Below are 20,211 nucleotides of genomic sequence, written 5' to 3' on the forward strand. Positions count from 1 at the left end.
CAGAATGAAAGGAAGCCTGCATTGATTGAATACTAACAAAGACACATTGCTGGCTCCAGCTAATGGAGTTATCTAAGAAACTTTGGCTTCTACTCTCAAAAGTAACTTCTCATAATTAATTTATTGTGTTGTATTGCTTCTGAAACCCATTAAGAAAGAATGTTGTGACATGGAAATCTGCATTGTTGGCTCTTAAATGATGGCTGCAATGCTATTCTTAACCACAAAGGAATGTATTTGGAAGTTATATGAGATAGGAATAAGGATAAACATAAAACAGTGTTGTACAAGCAATTTTAATACAAAAATAGAAAAATAGAATAATGCCATTGAAAAACTTTTCTGTGTTTTTGTCCAAACAAGACATAATAACTTTTGTGAACAATCACGGATTTTTTTTTATATCTTAATATGACTGGATGTTTTAAATTAGAAATGTAAAGGAGTTTGTACATATATTATATGCTGACATGTATAAATAATATATTGCAGGTCATATGCTAAACCAAACAGTGAAGCTGGAAGAAAGCGCATTCATTCAAACACCAGAACAAGGTACATTCAAAGATTCAAAATTAATAGTTTATAAAAATAATATTTTTATTCCCTGCGCTCTGGTATATTTTGCAAATTTTGCCAAGTCAGAATTTCTCTAGACAGTGGAGTCAACAGAAGTTTTTCTTCAAACATTGCGGAGCCCATAAATCAACTTTTCAAGAACTGCATCTGGATCCTCACAACATTTGAAATGAATATGTAGATAAATATGTGGATTAAGAGTTCTGAAAGTGCTCCAAACTCACAAACTTCATAATTTCAGGAATCACTTGAACTTACAGAGGTTATGAAGATGCTTTTAGAATAGAGCTGCCTAACGTAAAACATGGAATTCAATCTATTCAGTGTATCACTATGAACAGAAGTAGCTTCTGAAGTACTACTAGTGGGTAATTAATACAGAATGCATATACAAATGCTGATGAATTAGTTCTTAACGTTTTAAGCAGAGAAACTAAGCAATTCAAAGGTGTCAAATGAAAGGAGGAATTGTTCAGCTTCTGCAGGCAGTCATTTCTTACATCAATAATAGATGACTACACAGAAATGCAGTTAATGATTAAACATTCTTGTCTAAACATAGGAACCAGAATAATTTTTCTGACTAACAATACAATGCCTTTTTGACATCTTAACAGTAGCCCAATTACTTATGTCACCCATCAGATAGCATGCTTTATTTCACAGAGATTCATATTTTTCTACAGATCATAGGCTATATCTTATGGCTGTAATGATGGCAGGCTCATTCCTTTCAACTGTGTGCTGAGCTGAGCCGTCCTTGACCAAGCATGTTTTTCTGTGCCATGCCTCCTGGAGGGCTGCTGGGATCACCAGTGCCCCAGAAGCCATGCCTATCCACGGGGACCAAACCAGAAGATGGACACCTTGCTTGGGCATATTTTTCTGTGGTGTGGATAAATATGTATGTGCCAATGCATCTGTAGTTTTACATCATAGTCATTTTCAAGCAAAGCCACCAATTTTTGGTAAGCCTTAGACTGCAGTTCATGGATCACATGAATTCTTATCTGGCTATATTTGCTTATACACAGAATAAAACTTTTCCATAACTCATGACAATATAATTAAAAATATGAAATCTTTCCCCTGACAAATTTTTCTGATGTTACAATAAAAAAGATGGGCATTTGTTTTAGTGCTTGTATGATTAAACAATCCCAGGAAGCGTGAAAAAAAATGAAAACCATAATGAGCAGCTTCTGAGATACTGAGCAGATTCTGTTATTTAATTTCAATGTATTTTGAGTCCTATGCATGAGGAAATTACCTGACCTTACCTGCAGGAACAGATGAAGGGGCCATTCCAACACAGATGACATGAACACTGATGAAAATTACAGAAGTTTCTCTCTTTAAAGATCTGAAGTAATTTACGTGTAACTTCAGTACGCATTGAAAATTTCAGGTAAAGATTGAGCTTTAATTAACACTGGTGAAATAGTCAGGACCTGATTAATACAACAGAGGAATATTATCTGGAAGGGTAATGCAGCTATCTAGAAGTCATGAGCAGATACAACCTTATGATAATTAACCATTTCCAGGCACTCTTTCTTTGTATTAACCCCGAACACTTCAGTAAGTTATGACATAGTTGACAGAGTAATATGAAGCTGCATTGCCGGCACATTCTCATTAATACCTTTTTATTCAACTTCTGAAACAACGTTGTTATTAATTTTTATCAAAAGAAGTATATATTATTTTATATTATCATAGAATCATGGAATAGTTAGGGTTGGAAAGGACCTTAAGATCATCTAGTTCCAACCCCGGAAACATCCCTCTAAACCAAGGCTCTGTCCAGCATGGCCTTGAACACTGCCAGGGATGGAGCATTCACAGCTTCCCTGGACAACCCATTCTAGTGCCTCACCATCCTCACAATAAAGAACTTCCTCCTTATATCCAATCTAAACTTCTCTTGGTTAAGTTTTAAGCTGTTACCCCTTGTCCTGTCACTACGGTCCCTAACTAATAGTCCATCTCCAGCATACTTATAAGCCCCCTTCAGATACTGGAAGGCTGCTATGAGGTCTACACGTGGCCTTCTCCATACTGAACAGCCCCAACTTTCTCAGCCTGTCTCCATACAGGAGGTGCTCCAGTCCCCTGATCATCCTCATGGCCCTTCTCTGCACACAATACTCCAAGTGAGGTCTCACGAGAGCAGAGTAGAGTGTCAGAATCCCCTCCTTTGACCTGCTGGTCATGCTCCTTTTGATGCAGGCCAGGATATGATTGGCTTTCTGGGCTGAGAGCACACACTGAAGCTGGCTCATGTTCATTTTCTCATTATACATGGCACATGCATGTATCTAAGGAGTATACAATATGACATGATTTTAGTTTATTTCATTGTAAACATGTTCAATGAAATAAAGGAAATATTATTCTGAAAAAGGAATCCTGCATGGAAAAGAAATCATTAAATACTTAAGGAGTCAGCAAACTTCTTTTCATTAGTGCAAAAATTGACAGAGGCACGTTAGGGTTCTCTGCTATTCCAGGATTTCCAGGTAGACCCTGGGTAATTTTTTATTAGAGGTCTTAGGACATTAAGGAAATGTGAAGTTTCATACTGCCACAGAGAACTGGAAGAACCTAAGGACCCGGTGAATGAAATTACCTTTTTAGTACCTCAGTCTTTTCCCATGGTTAAAAGACTTAAAGTCTGAGGGGAATCCTATTGGTATATTGAAGATAATTGGTTCCCAGAGACAGATCTTTTAAAATGGACCAATTTCCTGATTATAGTATAGTTAATTGAAAAATCCTTATTACATTAATTTAACAAAATTAAACCAATTAGTTTCCTGTTGTAAGGTGTTTCTAAATTACACAGTTTTGAAGCCTTTTATTTCTATTTTTCCACATTGTAAAGTAAAACAGCAAGTCTAGCAAATAGACGGTTGTACATACAGGCACCAGCAAGGCCTTAATTTATTGACGAAGAGACATATGTCATGCACACTGGAAGATAAATTGAAAGTTTCTTTCCGAAGTATGTACTAATGTGTATGCTACTGACATGAAAAGAAACCTTGTATTATTAAAAGGTTTAAAATAATTTTTTAACTTAGCATGTTTGGAGACTAAATTTACCATCACGAGTACAAGGAACTACAAATGTACATCTGCCTGATGCTTCTGAGCTTGCATCCTTCCTATGATTTACATCACCACTCCTTCCTAAATTTGAAGGCATGCCAAGCTTATATGCATGCATACTTTATACATGCGTAGGGCACGTTTGCATGCATATGTACAGGGCATGCATGTAAATGAAATTGTAGACTATTAGTTTTTCATATCTACATATATCAAATATGTGTAGTATCTTTTAAAGGAAAACTCAAATTAATCACTGCAGTATCTTAATGTCCACCATTTTCTAAGCTTGGAAATCCCACCAACAGACTGAAGTTACTAAGTGGGACTACACAGCACTGACAGTGAAGCTGCCAGGAGGCTTCCCTAAACTGTATATTGAGTCAGCCAAGGGACCCACAGATATCTGCCATAGGATGGGAAAGTTGTTTTTGAAATGAATGTTATGAAGACCAGAAAAATAAAAGCTCTGTCATGCATGTCTTACCATCAGCTGCTCTCCATGCTGGTACTTTACAGCCTCCTAATGCATTTTATGTCATGTGAAGACCCTGAGTTCATAGGGTTTTCCCCAGAAAATGTATTTGTTCCTTACATTAATAATTCCTGGAATTCTGATATACAAGATGAATGGGAAAATATATGTAATATAATGAGAAGCTGTTTTCAGGTTCTATCAAATATAGATAGTTAGGATTAAGTATTTTATGAACATAGTTTTATTTTTCAAGATTTCTACATAGGCACAAAGCCATTTGCTTTTGAAGATTTCTTCTTAAACTTTCTGCTTCTTAAGCTTCACAACATTTATGCAGCAAGATATATATTCAGCTAAAAACATGCCAAAGATGAGCCTTCAGGTATATTTGAATTCAGTGAAATTGCATATGAATTTTATTGTCAGGATAGTAATACTGGTTGTACTATACAGCTACCAAGGAAACAGAATATTTATTGACAATTTATTTTGTGAGCTTCTGATGGAATGTGAAGGATGAGTATTTCCAATCTGATGATAAAAACAATGTCTGGTGCTGAAAGGTAAATAGAATAAAAGAATGTAGGAGGTTTGGCTACAAATATGGATGCGGACAGATAAAGATTTACTGTCCAAGGGGAGTAAGTATCATCATCTATTTGTGAACTATTGTGCTTATGTCATTCTACACCTCTTCCAAGACTTACCACTCTGCCTCATTGTTTTTCATTGTAACATACACAGTGTCTTGCATTGCTTTTACTGTAATGATACACACAAAGAAATACATCTTTATTGTACACACAAAGAAATACATCTTTACTGTAATGATACACACAAAGAAATACATTGCTTTCATCATAGTTACAATTTCCCTTATATTAAAATCACTATCTTGTTATAGTTTATTACCTGGTCTGAACCACTATACTAATGCATAAAGCTCTATTAATGTAACTACATTGTTAAATACATGAAAGTAAACATAAAATTGCAGCAGTTAAATGGTATAACACCGTTATATTTAGACAAAGACAAACCTTAGGAATTGCTTTAGTATTACCTGAGGAGGAGGAAAGGTGGGAAGAGACAGGAATATCTTGGTTCTACACCAGTGAAAAAAAGAGGTCATAACTCCAGCACTCTGGACAAGTTGTGTGGCACTGCTTGTATCAATACAGCTAAATTTGTGATTTTGCCCTGAAATGGGTTAGCTTCCTTCACAGTATCTACTAATCAGTACCACCATTCAAAACATGTCCAGGTGTTGCTCAGGGTTGGCAGCAGGGTTGGCAGCAGGGCTGGCAGCAGCCTGGACAGAGCCACATGGGTGACAACAGACCAGTATTCATGCCTGAGTCAAAGCCTTACCTAGTTCACTAGTATGAGTAACTTCCTACAATAGCAGGGCAACTATTTATAAAATTTTACATATAATTTTTTTTTTTTATAATTAAAATCACTTTAAACCCCACATAGTTTACCCTTGTGTGAAGCGGTTTTGGTTTTTTTTTTTTTTAATTTCTGCAACCTAAATAAAAAAGATATAAGGGAGATTCACTTTTCTTTGTTTTGACCATCCAGCTGAACAGCCAAAATTATGTGCTTAGAATATAATTGTTTGACTTGTCTAAGAGGAGGATTACATTGATTTAAACGAAGTCTATTTAAAAACAAACCAGCTCAATGACCTTGTGCATGGGTCACCTGAGAATCTTAAATTCCTATATAAAAGATCAACCTATTTCTTCATTCCAAGCACACCAGTTTCACTGCATCAAAAGAAGCAAGAGTGATTGGAATCTGACATGTTGTTATTGCTACACATGCTTTCAGAAATGTGGTACCCGCTGTAGCTGAAAAAAAAATGTTACCTTGTCCTCTTTATTGTACACCTACGGACAAACCAGATTCACCACAGGCCCTCCAATTTTTATTTTAATTTTCTTTTCAGAGTGTGGTTCATCTGAAACCATGTCTCTGGGAGCACCTCAGGCTGCAGGTTATTTTTCATTCTCTTCAGTCTGATGTTTTAGCTCTGTGATGCACTGCACCCAGTTATGTCCTTACACAAACTGACTGATGTGACCAGGCAGAATTATCAGCATGACTAGTGAGCCGGAAGTCTAAATAAAAAGCCAATGAGACCTCACCTTAATTTCCTGAGAATGGAAACAGAATAGATTGGAAGATGCAATAAGAGCTTTACAAACTAAAATGAGTTTCCTTCTTATATTGCTTTAATAATTGCTTTAATAATTTAATCTATTGCTTTAACCAAAATTTATCCCCTTAAATAGCAAGAAAACAATTTTTATTGAATTACCTACTTAGCAGCAGTGACAATAGGTTAAACAAGCTTTGATTATCTTTCCTTAATTATAAATTATTGCATTTATACTAGGTTTTGCAATTCTCTTTCTCAAGTCTCATTAAGTCCTAATGTTATAAAAGCCTACATCGTTCCATGCTTAAATGAAAATTGCACTAAGTACACTGAATGACTTACAGAATGACACAATTGACTGAAAAAAAGAAAGCTTTGTGTTAGGTGTCTGTACCCTCTGGGTACACTGATTAGCCATACTTCTACAGATACTAGAAAATGCAGACAGGCATGCTGCAATTAAGCACTGCACTGAAAAAGAAATTACTGTATGTAGTTTAGGGGAAAAAAAATTGCCTCTTCTCCAGGTGATATACCTCTGAAAGTGTCCTCACTGCCTCTGAATCTTTCTCTTCTTCTCTGTTGTTTAAAGGACTGCAGAGACAGGGCTTATGTCATAAATATTATTTTAAAGCTACTAATGCCACAATTTCTATATTTCTAAAACCTACTCTTGACCTGTAAGAAGGTAAATTTCCTGTCTTTTAACATTAGCTCTGTCATTCTCTCACCAGAAGACTACTTGCAGTACTGACTCTTCCCCTTTGACTGCATGTGCCCATAGGCAATTAAATTCCTGAATTATGATTAGCTAAATGCATTCTCCATTGGACCTTCTCCACTGTCACAGGATGGACACAAAAATAGTGCCAGCATTTAAGTGACTAGATAGCTCTGGTTTTCCTAATTATACGTATTTTAAAAATTATAAACAAAGGTGATACCGTTAGACTCACACTTTTAAGTATAATCTTCTTTTAATCACTAGACAAAAATAAGGACGTCTTAGACTTCACATTAGGAAGCTTGGGGTGAGGGCTTTTTCTTTCCAGGACTTTGCTTTTTAAGCATATTTGCTGACAGACTGGCAAATGAGCACATGTATCAAACGGCAACAGCCCTGGACAGGCTAAGAAATTCGTATAGCAGCTTCAGGTTTAGACTGTGTCTGACCAGAAGTCTTTGCTCAGCTGTCACCAGGATGTCTGTCAAAATGCCTACTGACATGACTTAGGAAAACTCCTTATGAGCAATATGTTAAAGGCAGTTATAATTTACAACCCTAGACTAAACAATGGCTTTTGTAAGAGGTAGAATTCATATTTTAAAATAAGATCACCAAAACATCTTCATGAAACTGAAATACACTTTGTGCCACTATAGCAAAGTATATTTGCAAAAATGGGTCTCTTTTTCCCGCCGGACTGAAAACTTGCAGAGTAATACCTTATTAAGTCGCAACTATTCTGATCTCAGTCTTTACCTCAATGTGTTTCCCTAACCTTGTTCACTTCCATGTTAAAATGTATTTCATATTACTGGCAGCTATAAGGAAGCTTGCTTGATTGATTAATGACTCATTTGAATTCAAATCTTGTCAATTCACACCTCATTTTAGGAAGCAAAAACTGATCATGGTTTCAAATATTTTATAATGCAGCAATTTTTTTCTTTAATTTCAAGACAGGGGGTGGAGGAGATGGGCTACTTAAATGTTTCTTATTTTTAATGAACAATTACTAAGCAAAATCAGAGCTTGCTCCATGTTTATATGAGTTCTATTTTTATGATTTGCACAGAGTACAAACAAAGCTTTGGATAATTGCTCAGTATGGTTCGCAAGGATTAAACACTTCAACTTCTCATATTAAAACACCACAGAAGTGAACAGGATTAGTTTTCGAGTCACTTCCTGATATTTAAAGATATTTAACTAATAACAGGCAATATTATATTCCCACTTCAAAGGCATTTTTACTTTAGTTTAGTAATCCATTTAAAAAGAGAAAGAAAGGCTTTGTTAACATTAAGTAAATAGTGATGTGAAATATTAGTATCAAGAGTCTACATTTTCTATATTTATTTCAGAAAGGGGTAATGCAAGTTGAAATATTTGTAAATAGAAGACAGATGATAAAATGCTCCAGTGCCTGTTCTTGTTTTAATAATCAGTTAAAAGTAGTAACACCTCATTTTAAAATATTCTTAACAGAAAACCTGGAATTGAACCAATTTGCTTTAGAGAGTTTAGAGAGTTATTGGAAAGGAAAGGGGGCTGAACTGAGTGCAGGTAAGCAGAATACAAAAGCAGTACGACTAAGCAAAAAATGAAGGGCATACTTATTCCTGTGTAATGCTCTTTGTTTGACAGGTTGCTTGCACTTGGCAAAGCATTTGCATAAAGCAGACAATGGGATACATTCAGAAGGACACAGCTTTGACATGAAACATCTTGAATTTAGCATTCTCTATAAGATAACAAAAGATTGACCTTGACAAATGCATAATGAGATATTTTTAAGGTCTCATCAGTACTTGAGTGTAATGAATTGATCTTCACATGTTTACATGTATAAGATAAAAGTGGTCCTAGCTGTTGCAAACCTATTGCTTGCTCTGACAGAACCTTGATGTTCTTCAAAATACAAGAGATGTCAAATTGTATAAGGCAAAAGTCTTATAGATAAATGACAACCTTTAGTCTTTTTGTTGTTTACATACTTTCTCCGTTATTTTTACAGCAGTGTAAAAATGTCTCGTGATACAGATTTTGCAGTTAAAATACCTTTAAGGGCTGTAACCATTTTAAATTTCCTGTGATTCGAAATTCTGTCAGAAATGGGTCAAGCGTGAACTGAAGGTTGGTTCAAAGGAAGACAAAGGATGTTCTCATACAGAAAACAACACATTCCTTTCACAGTGTGGTTGTTTCAATGTAATAATGGTTTTCACCCTCTTCCACATATTTTTTGCTGTTAAAAGGGTTCTGTACGGTTAAATGTAAGAATCCTCAATACTAACAGTTCAATGATGATTAAACACATAAATTTAGCTGTTTTTGCATGAATAGTAACTACTCACAGAAAGTGACAAGATATGCATGTACGTACATATATACATACCTATCTAGATATACACGTGTATGAGTATATATTCATGAGCATAATCTGAATATTCCACTCTCTTTTTCTGCCTTTTTTTTTTTTTTTCTGCATATCTCAAATCTTCTAATCAGTGGTTTGAATGGTTAACCTTTGTGGGGAATTTTCTTAAAGAGTACTCATTTCTCTGAGTACCTACAGTCTTGACAACTGTATGAAAAGTACTGTTAAATGTATGGCATAATTTACACGCTGGTAAGCTATAAATAGTCCAAGAAAGATTTACTAAGGGAGCCTGGTGGCAGGTGCACACAGGTGTCTGCTGAAAGAAAACAGTTATACAGTTCCTCAGTTTAGCAAGTAATATTAGCATGTGTGAGTGCTCCATACTTTGACAAGCATATAACTTGTGCACATGTGGATGAAGCTTTAAATATCCAATTATACATACAATAACTATTAATTTACTTCTTACCATAGTGAGCTATATTCTTAAGCTACTCATATATGATCTGTAGCCAATATGATGGCATATTTAGGACAACAGACTGAGAATCCACAACTTAAAATGGCATGTGCCTCCTGGTACTGAAAACCAGAATATACTGATATATTTTTTAACAGAGGGTTTTTTGTTTTGTTTTTGTTTTTTTTTTCTTAATGCTGAAAATTCTGCTATTTACTACATCTTTACTGATGTAGTGCTTAAAACATAGTATGGACTTCCTGAGTGAGTGGAGAATACTAAGGAAGGCATAAAGGTGGCTATTGGAAGATGTCCTTCCTCTTTAACTACAAAGATATATTTGTATAAAGGAATAATGTTTAGAACTGAGATCTTGTTCGAGGACTTTTACCAAAAATTAGATATGTAACATTTTATTCACATTCCTGTTCCAAAACTGAGTAGCCAAATCTTTGTTGTTCTCCAAAACTTCACTTTAGGTTTTGATGCCCCTGCTATTTGTACATGACAAATTCCCCATGTCTCAGGAGATGTGACTCTCCTTAGACTCAACACAAGAAAAAGCAAGTATAGTAACACAGCTGTGGGTACAAAAATATCCTGATATTAATGGAGAACAGGGGAGGAGGCTGCTGAGCTTGCTTTTCTCCCTTTCCTTCCCTCCCCAGTTCCCACTGGGCACATAGCAGGAGATTGCCTTTTCCAGTGGGTGAAAAGGGGGCACTTCTTGTAGCGGTCTTCTGTGCTCTTTCCACCACTTTCTCCTCCCCATCTCTCTCCCTCCCCCTCCCACTCCCCTTCCCTGCCACATTATGGTCGCATTTACACCTCCAGAGGAATTCTGCAGCTTTTCTCTGGCTCTGTTAATCTGGTTAATAAGGCCTGGCAGTCAGAGCAAAACTGCAGTACTGCAAATATGAGTAGCATACAAGTCTCTTGTGGGAGAAACAAGCAAATGGGTTCATCTGACTGGTTTTACTTCTTATCTATAATTACTGTGCTCTAGAGGCTGCAGCAACATGCACTAGTAGTAATTTTGTATTTTATAACCTCTAAGCTTTAGGAATCTTAATCTATATTTTCCCATTTCTGATGAAATGGCACAACTACCAGAAGAGGAGAAAGAACATGGCTCCTTCAACCCAAACAGGAGAGGGTTGTGGGTTTGGCTCCCAGGGCTACCTATACATTTTATATTAAGGAGCTGTTAGACATGAGTCACTACAGAGCACTGGGAAGGGTGACAAAGGTGAACTGTATCTAACTTCATTCTCACTCGCTTAAAGCTGGTTGTACAAAGCAGATTATAAAACATATTAAAAATAAAATTTTAAAGGAAAAAAATAGTCAGTTACCACTATTTTATTATTCTATATACAATTTTTTAGCCAAAGGCACAACTTTTCTCTTTGAGAACAGAAGTGGATCTTAACAGTGATGTTGGGTCATATTTTGGCATATGGAAATGAATAAAGAAATAAAAATTGTGTCCATGATATTGAGCTGAGAGAATTTTGCCCTTTATGGTTTTAATTCAAGATTAAAGCATCAATCAGATAAAGGTCAAAACATACAGGTACACTTTAAATGAAGAATTACATTTATCAAACAGTTTCAAACATATATATCCCAAGAAAGCTATCTGTACAGTATGCGCTGAGGAAATGTTCTTCTATTTTCTTTATTTGTAAGTGAAATTATAGTATCAGTAAGATGTAAACATAGAATATACCATTCAGTTGATTTGTAAATGAAATTTCATTTATTCTGATTTTAAAGTAAATTTACATTTATTTTTAAATGTAATTTTAAATGCAATTTTAAAATAAAGTTTTACAGCTGATTGATAATAGACAATTGCATTCTAATTTATTTGATGCATCTTTGATTTATTTTTTTTTCAGGATGTCTGTTTAAAGCTAGTCAGCTTAATATGACTACACTATTTGTAAAGGCTAGTGGAATAAGAAAATCTCATCATTTTTCTACTTTTATTTATTTGAATGACAGGACATTTTTTTTCTGCTGGGTAGTGGATACCTTCTCCAGTGAAGTCTTCCTTTCACAGCAGCTTCTGGATGTTTCCTTGTATACCACACCTATTCCACTCACTTGATTTTGAGCTTTCTGACTGCTAAGTACTCTTGCAATGATTTTACGAAGAATTCCCACATACGTTTTCATCCAAGTCTTAATCAAGCCCAGATCCATCTTCACTCTGAACAGGAAATGCTATGTGTTTATTCTTCCATAGAATACCTCATATTAAAAACATGTTTTTGCATAGTTTGTTAAAGAAATATAATTATGTGGCTGAATCTCAAGATGACATTTGACTCTCAGGGGATTATTTGGGTACCCTGCCTATCTTTAAACTGTAATAAAGATTGACTTTAATCAGCAGTCAGGTAGTATAGGTATATTCTGGTACACCAGCTGTGATATAAACACAAGAACATCAGAGGCTTTGTCATGTCATAGGGCTGAAGTACTGGGGTTATCCTTATTGCTTCCTGTGTTTTAACCTGATTTAACAGCGCAAGGGCAGGTAACTAGGACAATTTAATCTAAAGTGATGTTTTATCTAGACACCACTTTAGACCAAATACTAAGGTACAATTCCTTTTAATGCTCATAAGGCAATACCTACATAAACAGCAGTATGGTATAGGATATCAGTGTGATTTAAAAAACGAAGCACCTGCTCAGCTCATCTGGGTTTGTTGCTGTCTTGTGCCCAATCTAGAAACAGCTTCCCCTGTTGATGTGTGGACAACATGGATAATTCCCCAGGTGGTGAAGTTATGTGATTCTGATCAATGGCAGGAGGTGATCCTGCCCCTCTATTCTGCTCTCATGAGACCTCATTTAGAGTATTATGTGCAGTTCTGGTGTCCTCAACATAAAAAGGACATGGAACTGTTGGAACAAGTCCAGAGGAGGGCCACGAGGATGATCAAGGGACTGGAGCACCTCCCTTATGAAAACAGGCTGAGAAAGTTGGGGCTGTTCAGCCTGGAGAACACTGCATGGAGACCTCATAGCAGCCTTCCAGTGTCTGAAGGGGGCTTATAAGGATGCTGGGGAGGGACTCTTCATTAGAGACTGTAGTGATAGGACAAGGGGTAATGGGTTAAAACTTAAACAGGGGAAGTTTAGATTGGATATAAGGAGGAAAATCTTTCCTGCTAGGGTGGTGAGGCACTGGAATGGGTTGTCAAGGGAAGCTGTGGATGCTCCATCCCTGGTGGTGTTCAAGGTCATGTTGGACAGAGCCTTGAGTGAGATGGTTTAGTGTGAGGTATTCCTGCCCACGGCAGGGGGGTTGGAACTGGATGATCTTAAGGTCCTTTCCAACACTAACTATTCTATGAGTCTATGATTCTATGATACAACATTGATTAGGTTTTTCCATTGGAATTTTCTCTTTAATTTGTTAACACATTTTGAAGAATCTCCATGAATATATATTTTCTTATATGATTTGTTCACCTTGCACACTCTGTTTTCTAAGATAATCTGGTCATCTGTGGACCATCCATCAGAGTACGCTTTTTTGAGATGCATATTAACATTCTTTGAAGACATTCTACTTTACCCATGCTTTTATCTGGTTCAAGGTAATTTTATTTTATTCTTTATCCCAAATACTCTCTTATTTGAAGGTTCTCAGATTTTGTAGGATCCCTGGAAAGTTCCTTTACATAGCCATAGTACAGGAGTATGTGTATATATATATATATATCTGCTCTTGTGTATGTATTTTACACATATATTTTACATATAAAAATGCATACATACCTGCATACTATATATGGAATCATAGAATCATGGAATAGTTAGAGTTGGAAAAGACCTTGAGATCATCTAGTTTCAAATCCTCACCCTAGACCATGTCACCCAAGGCTCAGTTCAACCTGGTCTTGAATACTGCCAGGGATGGAGCATTTACCATTTATAGGGCAACCTACATTTGTATGGTATCTAACTGTTCTGTCTTAATTTAACATGCCTCTAATGATGGCAATATTGATCATGTTCTTTGTAGTTATCCAATTTTCCTTATGTTGTTTAGTTCACTTTTAGCTACAATAATTGCACGAGATGTCCTAAACATGAATTTATATCTAAGGGGACAATGTCCTCTATAGGATGTAAATCACTGCCTGAGAATCTGAGCACTCTGGTACTGTAGTATACAAAAGTATAAATACCAACCCCTTTATTATTTTTTTCTTGTATCTTTTTTTCTCAGAGTTAAATAGTAAAATCTTTCTGACCACTGCATCTAGAATTTCTCCACTACTGTTATTATTTTTCCTTTATTTTTAATTTATTTTTATTTTTTAATTATAATGACTGGAATTGAATTACAAAAGACAATACTTACAGTATTACAAAAAAATCATTAGGTACTTTCTTTTTCTTTCTCTCTCTTTTTTAATGCATCCAAGGAATTGGTGTCTTGCCTGTAATTTCACAGAATCATAGATTTGCTGAGTGACTGAGGCATCTGATTCAATCTCCCTGCTCAGACCACCTAGAATCAGTTGCTCAGGACCATGTTTAGGTGCCTTTTTAGTGTCTCCAAGGATGGAGACTCCACAGCTGCTCTGAGCAGCCTGTATCAGTGCTCCTGTCACACTCACAGTAAAAAAGTGTTTCCTGCTGTTTGAAAAGGAACTTCCTATGTTTTAGTTTGTGCTCATTACCTCTGGCACTGGGCACCACCCTTTATTGTCTCTATTCTGTACAAACTATTACAAGTCGTTAATGAATATATTTATAGACAAAATGTAAACCTAAAGACAGAATTTATGCAAGGAAGAAAATGCTTGATAAATCATTGAATGAATGCTTGATAAAGAATCTGAGTTCCATAAATCTTTCATGTAAAGTCAACATATAATTTTTCATCAATTATTTATATTGGTTGTGGATAGTTATGAAGTAGATTGAATGAATTAAAAAAAAATGGAGTTTATAAGCATTTTACCTATCATGGTGTTAACCTATATCAGAGTTAGTAAAAACTGCTTACTTAACAGTAATTTCACTTTTGAGATTTGGGGTTTTTAAGTGTTAACTTCTGCATAATTACAACACATCTGTCATATTCTTTAACCTATTAATTATAAAGATATTCTTTCAATCCTAATTTACTTTTAAACAAGAGTATTCCCGTGATCTATTGCATAATTTTTTGTTTTGCCTTTCAAAAATTTGAGTTAGAGACCCCCCCAAAAAAACACCCTTAGAGGGGATGCAGACTGTAGTATGAAGAGTTCAGATCTACTGAGAAAAGGTTTGCTTTTTAGCTATTATTTTATAAACTGCAATGTAGAAAACTACTGACAATTTTGTCTGACAAAGCTCCTTTGGTTTTTTTAGTTAGTAATGCTATAGGGTGACATCCAAGTGCAGATGTCCAACAAAATATGCAATCATAAAATTTTTAAAGAGCAGTTAGTGATAGAAGTAAGGCCTTATTGCTTTTATATGACATTCTTCTGCAACCCACAGAATTATTGTTTTACTGTAGTACTATAATGGCTACCTAAACTGCTAACATGCATTTCTGCTGATGAATATAGCTATTACGCATGGAACCCTATCTTAAAAGAAAGTTATTAAATGTAGAGAATAGACCACTCAAAAGTTACAAATGCCAGATACATTTAGCAATGGGTCAAACCAAACCTATTATTAGCTTAACTGAGGTAACTGCAATCAAGATTTTATGTGTACAAGCTTATGACTGAAAAAGTAGCAAGCAACCTCAAGGTAAACAAATGAAGAACTTGTATAGGAACAAAGGGTTAGCATAATGTCAGGGTGAAAACACAGCTTGCATGTCCCCTGAATTTGCAGTTTTAAGCACTGAGCAGTTACCTGAATTTTTGCTTCCAGACAGCTTTTGAAACAAATTTGTAGAAATTGAACATTGTTTTTAAAAAAATAGTATGTCCTGGTATCTGGACTTGTTTATATGTCTGCTCCATAATGTATTTAGAGGTAAAATGTAAAACAACTGAAAGAAATTTCATAGCCCCTTTAAAGCATGGAGCCAAATACTCCATTTTCTCTAAAAGACTGTAAAATGGAAAAATTTCAGCTTGTATGAATGCCTGGAAGTAGACATAATCAGCATGTGATGAAAATTTATTGAATTAGACATGTGGAGCTCCAAATCAGTGATTTTTTAATACAATCCTTGGATTTGGTTCCTAAGCCACCCTATCCTATACAATATTTTGTCTGCTCTTTCAACTGACTATGTGAAAGTAGCTAAAGGACATTGTATGTGTTTTGTTTAATGGAGGTTTTACAGACCCCTTCAGAATCTTACCATAACACCCATTTTAAAATGCACACTTTTCTCTGAGGCTTGCTTTAATATTTTCACTGGAGGAGAAATACTCCTGTTACTCCTTGTTAATGAAATGCCTTGCATCCCACAGAATTTTATTTTCCATTTTAACTATCTTGTTTGCCTCAAGCCTGTGCTTCTCTCAGCTGTCAGGAAGTAAGAATTTTCCTTCTTACTAATCCATTAGTTTCATTTATATGGTTACCTTTTGCTTTTCATTTTTTGTGTTTAAAGCAATGTCCCGTAAATCAGCTGCTCGTCCTACAGTGCGTTTTTATAGAGCTTGCATCTGTTTCCAATGTTACTGGCTTGACAGATGTCTATGGCTCATATTAAGATTAAATTAGCTTCCTGGGACAGTGTATGCCTCATACAACTGCTTTGGTTTTTTCCACACTCTGCTGTGTCAGTACAAGCCTGTCTTTTACTAAAAAGAAATGCAATTTTCCAATTTCACATGTGTTAGTTTTACATTTTCAGCTATAGAAACATCCATCTGCTGGTTCTCACTGCCTTTACATTTAAACAGAAAAAAAAAAAAAATTGACAATACAGCACACTCCCCAGATAGCTTGTTGGCTTCATCAAAGCTTTGCCACAAGATGGAGGTCCTGTCTTGGCTTGCTGAACATCGGTATTGAGCCTGCTAGTGATGTCTGTCTTCATTTTACTATTTTATGGATCACCACTCTCTCTTTTGTCTGCATCAGGTCATAATAATCAGTGATGCACTCACCATACCATGGGATTACTGTAGGGAAGACACAGAGCTCATTTTTTACTTATTTGTGTGCACACTTCCATTTAAGGGATGTTTATTCTACTAAAGAACACTAGTATCAGTCTGAAGTCCATTCAGCAAGTCCAGCTGTACTCTTTTGCAAATGTCTATAACAAAGTCAGGCAGCTGAGTAATTTTGTAGAGGATTTAATCCTAACATTGTTTCCCTAAGGATGTAGCATATTTACCCCATTACAAAGCTGAAGAAGATGGTTTTGGAAATCTTTATGACAGTTTATAATATTCCTTCATGAAACTGAAGGTAAAGGAAAAAGACATTTCTCTTTCAAGGCAAACCACAGACATGGTAAATCTAATGAAATGTATAAAAATGCCACTCTTTATTTACTGCTCATGGTTTCTGTTTTACACAACTTGTTTTCTGTAATTTCTTTTTAGACATTTAAGCATCTGAGCATTTCTTGAGCTTCAGCTACTGGTATGTTCCTTAAAGATTTGCATAGCTACTTGTATACACAGGCTTCCTTTTAGCACAGATTTAGCTAGCGATACATTTCTCTCTACATTCAACTATTAGCTATATCTTTGTCCAGAATGTGTATCTAACAGAAAGTATATTACAGGAAAAATAACTTTAAGATTAGATAACAAGACTGAAAAGAAACTAGTTTTACTCCCACTCTCTACTTCCATCCTTTGAATGTGGTAACTGGGACTCATTCTGTTAGACAGCCTATTAGGTTGGAGATGCAGTGTAATTTTCCTTCTCAACGTTCCTCTTGCAAATCCCATAATAAGAGACATGCCATAATTCAGGAAGGTGTTACAATAGGAGCTGCCAGACTACATGTGAGAGACTTGTTCGTCACTGGATAGCCTCTCAGTGCTGTCCTGTAATAACTCAGGGGCTCTTGATTTAGGAAGAGCTCATGCTAACATGCAAAACAGTCAGGGGCTAAGAGCATAAATGAAAACTGGCATAAATCTGCTTCAGCTTTGACAGTGAGAGCTGTGATATGTTGCTACACAGGGCAAAATGGGGTTCCACCCCTGGACTTGCTGATGGGGAGTGGGCAGTCTGTATGACTGCTTATCCACCTTTCCAGGAGTGAAACTGAAAATCAATCAACACAGCTCTGAGTCACGAACAGATTTCTCACTGATTTTGTTTGATTGATATCCACTGAATGATGTCTTAAGTAGATACACATAATTGCAGAACTTGCGATAAATTGCAGACAACTTGTAAGGAACTTTCCCCCTGTGTGTGGCTCCAAGCTCCATATGACATACTGACAGCTCACAAGTAATTTGTTTTCCAGCTCAGAACTTTTCTAGTCTCTGTCAGTGTAAATGTTTGTTTGTATATGTATACACAGACACACATATAAAAATTTGAGATATTCAGTCTGCACAGTATTGTATCTTATAACTAATGGAGGAAAAATTCCACAATGACTGCAAGTTTATAATACATCTGGCTCAGATATGACATGACAGATGTTCAGAATATGCTTATTTGTTCGACATTTTAAGACGATTAAGCAGAATTTGGTTTAGATTCTAATACTTTAAATTAGCCATGGAGTTTACAGACTGCCCTAATTTTCTGTTTTGTAGCAAAGCTTCAAAGCAAAAATCCAGATATTTTTTAAGTACTAGTAATTTATATGTTGATATTATTTTCTATATTCAATTGAGCTAATAATATAAAATGTTAGGCAAACTGTGACATTATTTTCAGTAGGAATGAAGCAATAAAATAGATATTTTTCCTATTGCATATGATTGGCATAACTTTTATTTCTATTTTATTCCTTTTGTGCATATATGAGGATATTGTATTGAATTTTGAGACTGTTTCTCTGTATTTGAAAAAATTACTTTGAATCATTGAATCATAGAATACTTTGGGTTAGAAGAGACCTTAAAATCATCTACTTCCAACCCCCTTCCACAGACAGGGACACCTTTCACTAAATCAGGTTTCTCAAAGGCCCGTCCAACCTGTCCTTGAACATGCCTTGCAGGCATGGGGCAGCCTCAGCTTCTCTGGGCAACCTGTTCCAGTGTCTCACCACCCTCACGGTAAAGAATTTCTTCCTAATATCTAATCTAAATCTACCCTCTGTCAGTTTAAAAACATTCCACCTTGCCCTGTCTCTACAAGCTCTTGTAAATATCCCTCTTCAGATTTCTTGCAGGCCCCTCTTTGCGCACTAGAAGCTGCTCTAAGGTTTTCCCAGAGTGTTCCATTCTCCATCCTGAGCTATCTTGACCCTCTCAGCCTTATAGCAGGTGTTCCAGCCCCCTGATTGTCTTCATGACCCTCCTCTGAACTCACTTGGGCAGATCTGTGTCTTTCTTGTGTTGGGGGCCCCAAAGCTGAATGCAGTAGTCCAGGTGGGATCTCATGAGAGTGGAGTAGACAGAGAGAATCACCTCCCTCAACCAGCTAACCAGACTTCTTTTGATGCAGCCCATGAATGTACTTGTATTCTTTTGAAATCATTATTTGTTCCGTAAGGAATCAGTGTAAGTCACCTACTTCAGCCTTCTCCTCAAAGCAGCTCCAGTCGTATCAGTTTGCTCAGTGCTTTGTCCAGCCAAAACTGAGTATTTCCAAAGAGTAAACCACCTCAACCTCCTCAGCAACCTCTTCCAAAATCTGTTCACTCTCATAGTAAAATAGATTTTCCTTAGATTTAAAAGAATTCCACAGACTGCAGCTTGTATGTTTTGCCTGTTATCCATCCACTGTATTACCTTTGAGAAGAATTTGATTCTGCCTTCTCTATGCCCTACCATTAAGCAATGGAAGACAGCAGTAAGGTCTCTCTTTACCTTTCTTTTGTTAAGGCTGAAGACACCCAGCTACCTCAGCCTCTCATTGTACTTTGTGTGCTCCAGACCCTCACCACCCTGGTCACCCTTCACTGGACTTGCTCCAGTCTCCCAGTCCCTTTTCTGTACTGGGGAGCCCCAAACCGTATGCAGCAGTCCACATGGGTGTTGGAAGTGCGAAATAAAAAAGAAGGACTGCTCCCATTTACCTCCTGGCTGCAGTCCTGCTAAAACAGCCCAAGGGGAAGAACTTTGCTGCCAGGAAATATGACTGGCTCAGTTTACAACCATTTTGAAATTAAAATCTCGATAATCATAAGAAAAATATGTACTGCTTCTGTCTCTTAAAC

Source organism: Neopsephotus bourkii, unplaced genomic scaffold, assembly GCF_033783945.1.
Source record: "Neopsephotus bourkii isolate Nb327-2 ecotype Australia unplaced genomic scaffold, CSIRO-AGI_Nbou_v1 NB_1493, whole genome shotgun sequence".
NCBI lineage: Eukaryota > Metazoa > Chordata > Aves > Psittaciformes > Psittacidae > Neopsephotus > Neopsephotus bourkii.